Source organism: Perissodus microlepis, chromosome 18, assembly GCF_051167445.1.
Source record: "Perissodus microlepis isolate ML-2025 ecotype Zambia chromosome 18, ASM5116744v1, whole genome shotgun sequence".
NCBI classification, from domain to species: Eukaryota; Metazoa; Chordata; class Actinopteri; order Cichliformes; family Cichlidae; genus Perissodus; species Perissodus microlepis.
The window spans coordinates 859023-871427 of record NC_140478.1 but is presented as its reverse complement, the minus strand read 5'-3'; the positions used below and the strand labels follow the sequence as shown (position 1 = coordinate 871427).

Here is a 12405-nt window from a genome sequence, read left to right as displayed (position 1 = left end):
AACAGGTATTTTTTAGTATCTGCCCAGTAAGGTTTCCTAGGCAATCTCAAAATGTGACATATACAGATTGCATGACAGGGATTGTGCAGTCAATGGCATCACTCAATGAGTCATGAGAGTGACTCCTTCACATAATCAAAAACGTTATTTTAGAAAGACAAATTGGTGTCACAGATGACATTGAAAGGTTTGGCACAAAACACACTTACAATGCCCCAGAAGCAATGTGACTTGCCAAAGAATTCCATGAAGCTAAGAGCTTGTGATTTTAAGGGGGCTCGTCCGGGATTTGAACCCGGGACCTCTCGCACCCAAAGCGAGAATCATACGCCTAGACCAACGAGCCACAAAAGACCTGCGCTTAAGTCTGGAACTCTGAAAGGATAGACTTAAATCTGCCTTCAAATTCAAGCAGGAATGTTTTTAAGCCCTCTTCAGTATTCATTTTTGTACTTTCAAGCCTTTGCTACTGACAAGCTCCAACAGGGATGACTCCAGTGGGACTGCACACAGTGAATGAGAAAAAAGGGTTCCCAGTCATCCAGGTCATGGTAGTCTGATGAGCTTTGAAAGAAAGCAGCTGGAATTCTCTAAGTGCCTTGAAGACCTTTCACCTCTCCTCTGAGAACCTTCGTTAGATCTAAAACTAAATGTTGGAGAGTCCCAGGTATTTAAACCCCAGAGGGGGTTGTCTTTACCAGGGTTGTTGACCAACTATGAAACACATCACATGAGCCAAGGTGTGAAAAAAGGCGTGGGTAATTATCAGCAGAGGTTTCGGGTGAAACCATTATGAGACTTTGACATATGTAGTTTAACGTCTTTACACCGAAATTGAATGGCCTCAATTTGGATCAGACTTTGTGATCTCTAATAGCCCTTTTCCACTAGCACCTACCTAGCTTGGCTTAACTTGACTCAGCTCGATCTTTAGACTTTCCATCAGGTGATAGTACCTGGTAACAGGTATTTTTTAGTATCTGCCCAGTAAGGTTTCCTAGGCAATCTCAAAATGTGACATATACAGATTGCATGACAGGGATTGTGCAGTCAATGGCATCACTCAATGAGTCATGAGAGTGACTCCTTTACAAAATCAAAAACGTTATTTTAGAAAGACAAATTGGTGTCACAGATGACATTGAAAGGTTTGGCACAAAACACACTTACAATGCCCCAGAAGCAATGTGACTTGCTAAAGAATTCCATGAAGCTAAGAGCTTGTGATTTTAAGGGGGCTCGTCCGGGATTTGAACCCGGGACCTCTCGCACCCGAAGCGAGAATCATACGCCTAGACCAACGAGCATCAGAAGACCTGTGCTTAAGTCTGGAACTCTGAAAGGATAGACTTAAATCTGCCTTCAAATTCAAGCAGGAATGTTTTTAAGCCCTCTTCAGTATTCATTTTTGTACTTTCAGGCCTTTGCTACTGACAAGCTCCAACAGGGATGACTCCAGAGGGACTGCACACAGTGAATAAGAAAAAAGGGTTCCCAGTCATCCAGGTCATGGTATTCTGATGAGCTTTGAAAGAAAACAGCTGGAATTCTCTAAGTGCCTTGAAGACCTTTCACCTCTCCTCTGAGAACCTTCGTTAGATCTAAAACTAAATGTTGGAGAGTCCCAGGTATTTAAACCCCAGAGGGGGTTGTCTTTACCAGGGTTGTTGACCAACTATGAAACACATCACATGAGCCAAGGTGTGAAAAAAGGCGTGGGTAATTATCAGCAGAGGTTTCGGGTGAAACCATTATGAGACTTTGACATATGTAGTTTAACGTCTTCACACCGAAATTGAATGGCCTCAATTTCGATCAGACTTTGTGATCTCTAATAGCCCTTTTCCACTAGCACCTACCTAGCTTGGCTTAACTTGACTCAGCTCGATCTTTAGACTTTCCATCAGGTGATAGTACCTGGTAACAGGTATTTTTTAGTATCTGCCCAGTAAGGTTTCCTAGGCAATCTCAAAATGTGACATATACAGATTGCATGACAGGGATTGTGCAGTCAATGGCATCACTCAATGAGTCATGAGAGTGACTCCTTCACAAAATCAAAAACGTTATTATTGAAAAAACAAATTGGTGTCACAGATCACATTGAAAGGTTTGGCAAAAAGCACATTTACAATGCCCCAGAAGAAATGTAACTTTCCAAAGGATTCCATGAAGCTCAGAGCTTCTGATTTAAAGGGGGCTCGTCCGGGATTTGAACCCAGGACCTCTCGCACCCTAAGCGAGAATCATACGCCTAGACCAACGAGCCACAGGAAGCCTGCCCTTAAGTCTGGAACTCTGAAAGGATAGATTTAAATCTGCCTTCAAATTCAAGCAGGAATGTTTTTAAGCTCTCTTCAGTATTCATTTTTGTACTTTCAGGCCTTTGCTACTGACAAGCTCCAACAGGGATGACTCCAGAGGGACTGCACACAGTGAATGAGAAAAAAGGGTTCCCAGTCATCCAGGTCATGGTAGTCTGATGAGCTTTGAAAGAAAGCAGCTGGAATTCTCTAAGTGCCTTGAAGACCTTTCACCTCTCCTCTGAGAACCTTCGTTAGATCTAAAACTAAATGTTGGACAGTCCCAGGTATTTAAACCCCAGAGGGGGTTGTCTTTACCAGGGTTGTTGACCAAATATGAAACACATCACATGAGTCAAGGTGTGAAAAAAGGCGTGGGTAATTATCAGCAGAGGTTTCGGGTGAAACCATTATGAGACTTTGACATATGTAGTTTAACGTCTTTACACCGAAATAGAATGGCCTCAATTTGGATCAGACTTTGTGATCTCTAATAGCCCTTTTCCACTAGCACCTACCTAGCTTGGCTTAACTTGACTCAGCTCGATCTTTAGACTTTCCATCAGGTGATAGTACCTGGTAACAGGTATTTTTTAGTATCTGCCCAGTAAGGTTTCCTAGGCAATCTCAAAATGTGACATATACAGATTGCATGACAGGGATTGTGCAGTCAATGGCATCACTCAATGAGTCATGAGAGTGACTCCTTCACATAATCAAAAACGTTATTTTAGAAAGACAAATTGGTGTCACAGATCACATTGAAAGGTTTGGCACAAAACACACTTACAATGCCCCAGAAGCAATGTGACTTGCCAAAGAATTCCATGAAGCTAAGAGCTTGTGATTTTAAGGGGGCTCGTCCGGGATTTGAACCCGGGACCTCTCGCACCCAAAGCGAGAATCATACGCCTAGACCAACGAGCCACGAAAGACCTGCGCTTAAGTCTGGAACTCTGAAAGGATAGACTTAAATCTGCCTTCAAATTCAAGCAGGAATGTTTTTAAGCCCTCTTCAGTATTCATTTTTGTACTTTCAAGCCTTTGCTACTGACAAGCTCCAACAGGGATGACTCCAGTGGGACTGCACACAGTGAATGAGAAAAAAGGGTTCCCAGTCATCCAGGTCATGGTAGTCTGATGAGCTTTGAAAGAAAGCAGCTGGAATTCTCTAAGTTCCTTGAAGACCTTTCACCTCTCCTCTGAGAACCTTCGTTAGATCTAAAACTAAATGTTGGAGAGTCCCAGGTATTTAAACCCCAGAGGGGGTTGTCTTTACCAGGGTTGTTGACCAACTATGAAACACATCACATGAGCCAAGGTGTGAAAAAAGGCGTGGGTAATTATCAGCAGAGGTTTCGGGTGAAACCATTATGAGACTTTGACATATGTAGTTTAACGTCTTTACACCGAAATTGAATGGCCTCAATTTGGATCAGACTTTGTGATCTCTAATAGCCCTTTTCCACTAGCACCTACCTAGCTTGGCTTAACTTGACTCAGCTCGATCTTTAGACTTTCCATCAGGTGATAGTACCTGGTAACAGGTATTTTTTAGTATCTGCCCAGTAAGGTTTCCTAGGCAATCTCAAAATGTGACATATACAGATTGCATGACAGGGATTGTGCAGTCAATGGCATCACTCAATGAGTCATGAGAGTGACTCCTTTACAAAATCAAAAACGTTATTTTAGAAAGACAAATTGGTGTCACAGATGACATTGAAAGGTTTGGCACAAAACACACTTACAATGCCCCAGAAGCAATGTGACTTGCTAAAGAATTCCATGAAGCTAAGAGCTTGTGATTTTAAGGGGGCTCATCCGGGATTTGAACCCGGGACCTCTCGCACCCGAAGCGAGAATCATACGCCTAGACCAACGAGCATCAGAAGACCTGTGCTTAAGTCTGGAACTCTGAAAGGATAGACTTGAATCTGCCTTCAAATTCAAGCAGGAATGTTTTTAAGCCCTCTTCAGTATTCATTTTTGTACTTTCAGGCCTTTGCTACTGACAAGCTCCAACAGGGATGACTCCAGAGGGACTGCACACAGTGAATAAGAAAAAAGGGTTCCCAGTCATCCAGGTCATTGTATTCTGATGAGCTTTGAAAGAAAACAGCTGGAATTCTCTAAGTGCCTTGAAGACCTTTCACCTCTCCTCTGAGAACCTTCGTTAGATCTAAAACTAAATGTTGGAGAGTCCCAGGTATTTAAACCCCAGAGGGGGTTGTCTTTACCAGGGTCGTTGACCAACTATGAAACACATCACATGAGCCAAGGTGTGAAAAAAGGCGTGGGTAATTATCAGCAGAGGTTTCGGGTGAAACCATTATGAGACTTTGACATATGTAGTTTAACGTCTTCACACCGAAATTGAATGGCCTCAATTTTGATCAGACTTTGTGATCCATAATAGCCCTTTTCCACTAGCACCTACCTAGCTTGGCTTAACTTGACTCAGCTCGATCTTTAGACTTTCCATCAGGTGATAGTACCTGGTAACAGGTATTTTTTAGTATCTGCCCAGTAAGGTTTCCTAGGCAATCTCAAAATGTGACATATACAGATTGCATGACAGGGATTGTGCAGTCAATGGCATCACTCAATGAGTCATGAGAGTGACTCCTTTACAAAATCAAAAACGTTATTTTAGAAAGACAAATTGGTGTCACAGATCACATTGAAAGGTTTGGCACAAAACACACTTACAATGCCCCAGAAGCAATGTGGCTTGCCAAAGAATTCCATGAAGCTAAGAGCTTGTGATTTTAAGGGGGCTCGTCCGGGATTTGAACCCGGGACCTCTCGCACCCGAAGCAAGAATCATACGCCTAGACCAACGAGCATCAGAAGACCTGTGCTTAAGTCTGGAACTCTGAAAGGATAGATTTAAATCTGCCTTCAAATTCAAGCAGGAATGTTTTTAAGCCCTCTTCAGTATTCATTTTTGTACTTTCAGGCCTTTGCTACTGACAAGCTCCAACAGGGATGACTCCAGAGGGACTCCACACAGTGAATGAGAAAAAAGGGTTCCCAGTCATCCAGGTCATGGTAGTCTGATGAGCTTTGAAAGAAAGCAGCTGGAATTCTCTAAGTGCCTTGAAGACCTTTCACCTCTCCTCTGAGAACCTTCGTTAGATCTAAAACTAAATGTTGGAGAGTCCCAGGTATTTAAACCCCAGAGGGGGTTGTCTTTACCAGGGTTGTTGACCAACTATGAAACACATCACATGAGCCAAGGTGTGAAAAAAGGCGTGGGTAATTATCAGCAGAGGTTTCGGGTGAAACCATTATGAGACTTTGACATATGTAGTTTAACGTCTTCACACCGAAATTGAATGGCCTCAATTTCGATCAGACTTTGTGATCTCTAATAGCCCTTTTCCACTAGCACCTACCTAGCTTGGCTTAACTTGACTCAGCTCGATCTTTAGACTTTCCATCAGGTGATAGTACCTGGTAACAGGTATTTTTTAGTATCTGCCCAGTAAGGTTTCCTAGGCAATCTCAAAATGTGACATATACAGATTGCATGACAGGGATTGTGCAGTCAATGGCATCACTCAATGAGTCATGAGAGTGACTCCTTCACAAAATCAAAAACGTTATTATTGAAAAAACAAATTGGTGTCACAGATCACATTGAAAGGTTTGGCAAAAAGCACATTTACAATGCCCCAGAAGAAATGTAACTTTCCAAAGGATTCCATGAAGCTCAGAGCTTGTGATTTAAAGGGGGCTCGTCCGGGATTTGAACCCAGGACCTCTCGTACCCTAAGCGAGAATCATACGCCTAGACCAACGAGCCACAGGAAGCCTGCCCTTAAGTCTGGAACTCTGAAAGGATAGATTTAAATCTGCCTTCAAATTCAAGCAGGAATATTTTTAAGCTCTCTTCAGTATTCATTTTTGTACTTTCAGGCCTTTGCTACTGACAAGCTCCAACAGGGATGACTCCAGAGGGACTGCACACAGTGAATGAGAAAAAAGGGTTCCCAGTCATCCAGGTCATGGTAGTCTGATGAGCTTTGAAAGAAAGCAGCTGGAATTCTCTAAGTGCCTTGAAGACCTTTCACCTCTCCTCTGAGAACCTTCGTTAGATCTAAAACTAAATGTTGGACAGTCCCAGGTATTTAAACCCCAGAGGGGGTTGTCTTTACCAGGGTTGTTGACCAAATATGAAACACATCACATGAGTCAAGGTGTGAAAAAAGGCGTGGGTAATTATCAGCAGAGGTTTCGGGTGAAACCATTATGAGACTTTGACATATGTAGTTTAACGTCTTTACACCGAAATAGAATGGCCTCAATTTGGATCAGACTTTGTGATCTCTAATAGCCCTTTTCCACTAGCACCTACCTAGCTTGGCTTAACTTGACTCAGCTCGATCTTTAGACTTTCCATCAGGTGATAGTACCTGGTAACAGGTATTTTTTAGTATCTGCCCAGTAAGGTTTCCTAGGCAATCTCAAAATGAGACATATACAGATTGCATGACAGGGATTGTGCAGTCAATGGCATCACTCAATGAGTCATGAGAGTGACTCCTTCACATAATCAAAAACGTTATTTTAGAAAGACAAATTGGTGTCACAGATCACATTGAAAGGTTTGGCACAAAACACACTTACAATGCCCCAGAAGCAATGTGACTTGCCAAAGAATTCCATGAAGCTAAGAGCTTGTGATTTTAAGGGGGCTCGTCCGGGATTTGAACCCGGGACCTCTCGCACCCAAAGCGAGAATCATACGCCTAGACCAACGAGCCACAAAAGACCTGCGCTTAAGTCTGGAACTCTGAAAGGATAGACTTAAATCTGCCTTCAAATTCAAGCAGGAATGTTTTTAAGCCCTCTTCAGTATTCATTTTTGTACTTTCAAGCCTTTGCTACTGACAAGCTCCAACAGGGATGACTCCAGAGGGACTGCACACAGTGAATAAGAAAAAAGGGTTCCCAGTCATCCAGGTCATGGTATTCTGATGAGCTTTGAAAGAAAACAGCTGGAATTCTCTAAGTGCCTTGAAGACCTTTCACCTCTCCTCTGAGAACCTTCGTTAGATCTAAAACTAAATGTTGGAGAGTCCCAGGTATTTAAACCCCAGAGGGGGTTGTCTTTACCAGGGTCGTTGACCAACTATGAAACACATCACATGAGCCAAGGTGTGAAAAAAGGCGTGGGTAATTATCAGCAGAGGTTTCGGGTGAAACCATTATGAGACTTTGACATATGTAGTTTAACGTCTTCACACCGAAATTGAATGGCCTCAATTTCGATCAGACTTTGTGATCCATAATAGCCCTTTTCCACTTGCACCTACCTAGCTTGGCTTAACTTGACTCAGCTCGATCTTAAGAGTTTCCATTAGGTGATAGTACCTGGTAACAGGTATCTTTTAGTACCTGCCCAGTAAGGTTTCCACGGCAATCTCACAATGTGACATATACAGATTGCATGACAGGGATTGTGCAGTCAATGGCATCACTCAATGAGTCATGAGAGTGACTCCTTCACAAACTCAAAAACGTTATTTTAGAAAGACAAATTGGTGTCACAGATCACATTGAAAGGTTTGGCACAAAACACACTTACAATGCCCCAGAAGCAATGTGACTTGCTAAAGAATTCCATGAAGCTAAGAGCTTGTGATTTTAAGGGGGCTCGTCCGGGATTTGAACCCGGGACCTCTCGCACCCGAAGCAAGAATCATACGCCTAGACCAACGAGCATCAGAAGACCTGTGCCTAAGTCTGGAACTCTGAAAGGATAGACTTAAATCTGCCTTCAAATTCAAGCAGGAATGTTTTTAAGCCCTCTTCAGTATTCATTTTTGTACTTTCAGGCCTTTGCTACTGACAAGCTCCAACAGGGATGACTCCAGAGGGACTCCACACAGTGAATGAGAAAAAAGGGTTCCCAGTCATCCAGGTCATGGTAGTCTGATGAGCTTTGAAAGAAAGCAGCTGGAATTCTCTAAGTGCCTTGAAGACCTTTCACCTCTCCTCTGAGAACCTTCGTTAGATCTAAAACTAAATGTTGGACAGTCCCAGGTATTTAAACCCCAGAGGGGGTTGTCTTTACCAGGGTTGTTGACCAACTATGAAACACATCACATGAGCCAAGGTGTGAAAAAAGGCGTGGGTAATTATCAGCAGAGGTTTCGGGTGAAACCATTATGAGACTTTGACATATGTAGTTTAACGTCTTTACACCGAAATTGAATGGCCTCAATTTGGATCAGACTTTGTGATCTCTAATAGCCCTTTTCCACTAGCACCTACCTAGCTTGGCTTAACTTGACTCAGCTCGATCTTTAGACTTTCCATCAGGTGATAGTACCTGGTAACAGGTATTTTTTTAGTATCTGCCCAGTAAGGTTTCCTAGGCAATCTCAAAATGTGACATATACAGATTGCATGACAGGGATTGTGCAGTCAATGGCATCACTCAATGAGTCATGAGAGTGACTCCTTCACAAAATCAAAAACGTTATTATTGAAAAAACAAATTGGTGTCACAGATCACATTGAAAGGTTTGGCAAAAAGCACATTTACAATGCCCCAGAAGAAATGTAACTTTCCAAAGGATTCCATGAAGCTCAGAGCTTGTGATTTTAAGGGGGCTCGTCCGGGACTTGAACCCGGGACCTCTCGCACCCTAAGCGAGAATCATACGCCTAGACCAACGAGCCACAGGAAGCCTGCCCTTAAGTCTGGAACTCTGAAAGGATAGATTTAAATCTGCCTTCAAATTCAAGCAGGAATGTTTTTAAGCCCTCTTCAGTATTCATTTTTGTACTTTCAGGCCTTTGCTACTGACAAGCTCCAACAGGGATGACTCCAGAGGGACTCCACACAGTGAATGAGAAAAAAGGGTTCCCAGTCATCCAGGTCATGGTAGTCTGATGAGCTTTGAAAGAAAGCAGCTGGAATTCTCTAAGTGCCTTGAAGACCTTTCACCTCTCCTCTGAGAACCTTCGTTAGATCTAAAACTAAATGTTGGAGAGTCCCAGGTATTTAAACCCCAGAGGGGGTTGTCTTTACCAGGGTTGTTGACCAACTATGAAACACATCACATGAGCCAAGGTGTGAAAAAAGGCGTGGGTAATTATCAGCAGAGGTTTCGGGTGAAACCATTATGAGACTTTGACATATGTAGTTTAACGTCTTTACACCGAAACTGAATGTCCTCAATTTCGATCAGACTTTGTGATCTCTAATAGCCCTTTTCCACTAGCACCTACCTAGCTTGGCTTAACTTGACTCAGCTCGATCTTTAGAGTTTCCATTAGGTGATAGTACCTGGTAACAGGTATTTTTTAGTATCTGCCCAGTAAGGTTTCCAAGACAATCTCAAAATGTGACATATACAGATTGCATGACAAGGATTGTGCAGTCAATGGCATCACTCAATGAGTCATGAGAGTGACTCCTTCACAAAATCAAATACGTTATTTTAGAAAGACAAATTGGTGTCACAGATCACATTGAAAGGTTTGGCACAAAACACACTTACAATGCCCCAGAAGCAATGTGACTTGCCAAAGAATTCCATGAAGCTAAGAGCTTGTGATTTTAAGGGGGCTCGTCCGGGATTTGAACCCGGGACCTCTCGCACCCGAAGCGAGAATCATACGCCTAGACCAACGACCATCAGAAGACCTGCGCTTAAGTCTGGAACTCTGAAAGGATAGACTTAAATCTGCCTTCAAATTCAAGCAGGAATGTTTTTAAGCCCTCTTCAGTATTCATTTTTGTACTTACAGGCCTTTGCTACTGACAAGCTCCAACAGGGATGACTCCAGAGGGACTGCACACAGTGAATGAGAAAAAAGGGTTCCCAGTCATCCAGGTCATGGTAGTCTGATGAGCTTTGAAAGAAAGCAGCTGGAATTCTCTAAGTGCCTTGAAGACCTTTCACCTCTCCTCTGAGAACCTTCGTTAGATCTAAAACTAAATGTTGGAGAGTCCCAGGTATTTAAACCCCAGAGGGGGTTGTCTTTACCAGGGTTGTTGACCAACTATGAAACACATCACATGAGCCAAGGTGTGAAAAAAGGCGTGGGTAATTATCAGCAGAGGTTTCGGGTGAAACCATTATGAGACTTTGACATATGTAGTTTAACGTCTTTACACCGAAATTGAATGGCCTCAATTTGGATCAGACTTTGTGATCTCTAATAGCCCTTTTCCACTAGCACCTACCTAGCTTGGCTTAACTTGACTCAGCTCGATCTTTAGACTTTCCATCAGGTGATAGTACCTGGTAACAGGTATTTTTTAGTATCTGCCCAGTAAGGTTTCCTAGGCAATCTCAAAATGTGACATATACAGATTGCATGACAGGGATTGTGCAGTCAATGGCATCACTCAATGAGTCATGAGAGTGACTCCTTCACAAAATCAAAAACGTTATTATTGAAAAAACAAATTGGTGTCACAGATCACATTGAAAGGTTTGGCAAAAAGCACATTTACAATGCCCCAGAAGAAATGTAACTTGCCAAAGGATTCCATGAAGCTCAGAGCTTGTGATTTTAAGGGGGCTCGTCCGGGATTTGAACCCGGGACCTCTCGCACCCTAAGCGAGAATCATACGCCTAGACCAACGAGCCACAGGAAGCCTGCCCTTAAGTCTGGAACTCTGAAAGGATAGATTTAAATCTGCCTTCAAATTCAAGCAGGAATGTTTTTAAGCCCTCTTCAGTATTCATTTTTGTACTTTCAGGCCTTTGCTACTGACAAGCTCCAACAGGGATGACTCCAGAGGGACTGCACACAGTGAATGAGAAAAAAGGGTTCCCAGTCATCCAGGTCATGGTAGTCTGATGAGCTTTGAAAGAAAGCAGCTGGAATTCTCTAAGTTCCTTGAAGACCTTTCACCTCTCCTCTGAGAACCTTCGTTAGATCTAAAACTAAATGTTGGAGAGTCCCAGGTATTTAAACCCCAGAGGGGGTTGTCTTTACCAGGGTTGTTGACCAAATATGAAACACATCACATGAGCCAAGGTGTGAAAAAAGGCGTGGGTAATTATCAGCAGAGGTTTCGGGTGAAACCATTATGAGACTTTGACATATGTAGTTTAACGTCTTTACACCGAAATTGAATGGCCTCAATTTCGATCAGACTTTGTGATCTCTAATAGCCCTTTTCCACTAGCACCTACCTAGCTTGGCTTAACTTGACTCAGCTCGATCTTTAGACTTTCCATCAGGTGATAGTACCTGGTAACAGGTATTTTTTAGTATCTGCCCAGTAAGGTTTCCTAGGCAATCTCAAAATGTGACATATACAGATTGCATGACAGGGATTGTGCAGTCAATGGCATCACTCAATGAGTCATGAGAGTGACTCCTTCACAAAATCAAAAACGTTATTATTGAAAAAACAAATTGGTGTCACAGATCACATTGAAAGGTTTGGCAAAAAGCACATTTACAATGCCCCAGAAGAAATGTAACTTTCCAAAGGATTCCATGAAGCTCAGAGCTTGTGATTTTAAGGGGGCTCGTCCGGGATTTGAACCCGGGACCTCTCGCACCCTAAGCGAGAATCATACGCCTAGACCAACGAGCCACAGGAAGCCTGCCCTTAAGTCTGGAACTCTGAAAGGATAGATTTAAATCTGCCTTCAAATTCAAGCAGGAATGTTTTTAAGCCCTCTTCAGTATTCATTTTTGTACTTTCAGGCCTTTGCTACTGACAAGCTCCAACAGGGATGACTCCAGAGGGACTGCACACAGTGAATGAGAAAAAAGGGTTCCCAGTCATCCAGGTCATGGTAGTCTGATGAGCTTTGAAAGAAAGCAGCTGGAATTCTCTAAGTTCCTTGAAGACCTTTCACCTCTCCTCTGAGAACCTTCGTTAGATCTAAAACTAAATGTTGGAGAGTCCCAGGTATTTAAACCCCAGAGGGGGTTGTCTTTACCAGGGTTGTTGACCAAATATGAAACACATCACATGAGCCAAGGTGTGAAAAAAGGCGTGGGTAATTATCAGCAGAGGTTTCGGGTGAAACCATTATGAGACTTTGACATATGTAGTTTAACGTCTTTACACCGAAATTGAATGGCCTCAATTTGGATCAGACTTTGTGA

At 42.8% G+C, this 12405-nt stretch overlaps 7 non-coding genes across 7 annotated transcripts; all 7 read right to left on the bottom strand.

The window, feature by feature from the left end:
- Nucleotides 1-274: 274 nt before the first annotated feature.
- Nucleotides 275-346, bottom strand: trnap-ugg (transfer RNA proline (anticodon UGG)). The gene has a single exon. It is a non-coding gene; the product is annotated as a tRNA-Pro (tRNA).
- Nucleotides 347-2197: 1851 nt separating this feature from the next.
- Nucleotides 2198-2269, bottom strand: trnap-agg (transfer RNA proline (anticodon AGG)). Its single transcript has one exon. It is a non-coding gene; the product is annotated as a tRNA-Pro (tRNA).
- An 889-nt stretch (nt 2270-3158) lies between these two features.
- trnap-ugg (transfer RNA proline (anticodon UGG)) lies at nt 3159-3230 on the bottom strand. The gene has a single exon. It is a non-coding gene; the product is annotated as a tRNA-Pro (tRNA).
- Nucleotides 3231-7003: 3773 nt separating this feature from the next.
- trnap-ugg (transfer RNA proline (anticodon UGG)) lies at nt 7004-7075 on the bottom strand. Its single transcript has one exon. It is a non-coding gene; the product is annotated as a tRNA-Pro (tRNA).
- A 1852-nt stretch (nt 7076-8927) lies between these two features.
- trnap-agg (transfer RNA proline (anticodon AGG)) lies at nt 8928-8999 on the bottom strand. Its single transcript has one exon. It is a non-coding gene; the product is annotated as a tRNA-Pro (tRNA).
- Nucleotides 9000-10850: 1851 nt separating this feature from the next.
- Nucleotides 10851-10922, bottom strand: trnap-agg (transfer RNA proline (anticodon AGG)). Its single transcript has one exon. It is a non-coding gene; the product is annotated as a tRNA-Pro (tRNA).
- Nucleotides 10923-11812: 890 nt separating this feature from the next.
- Nucleotides 11813-11884, bottom strand: trnap-agg (transfer RNA proline (anticodon AGG)). The gene has a single exon. It is a non-coding gene; the product is annotated as a tRNA-Pro (tRNA).
- Between the last annotated feature and the right edge of the window lie 521 nt (nt 11885-12405).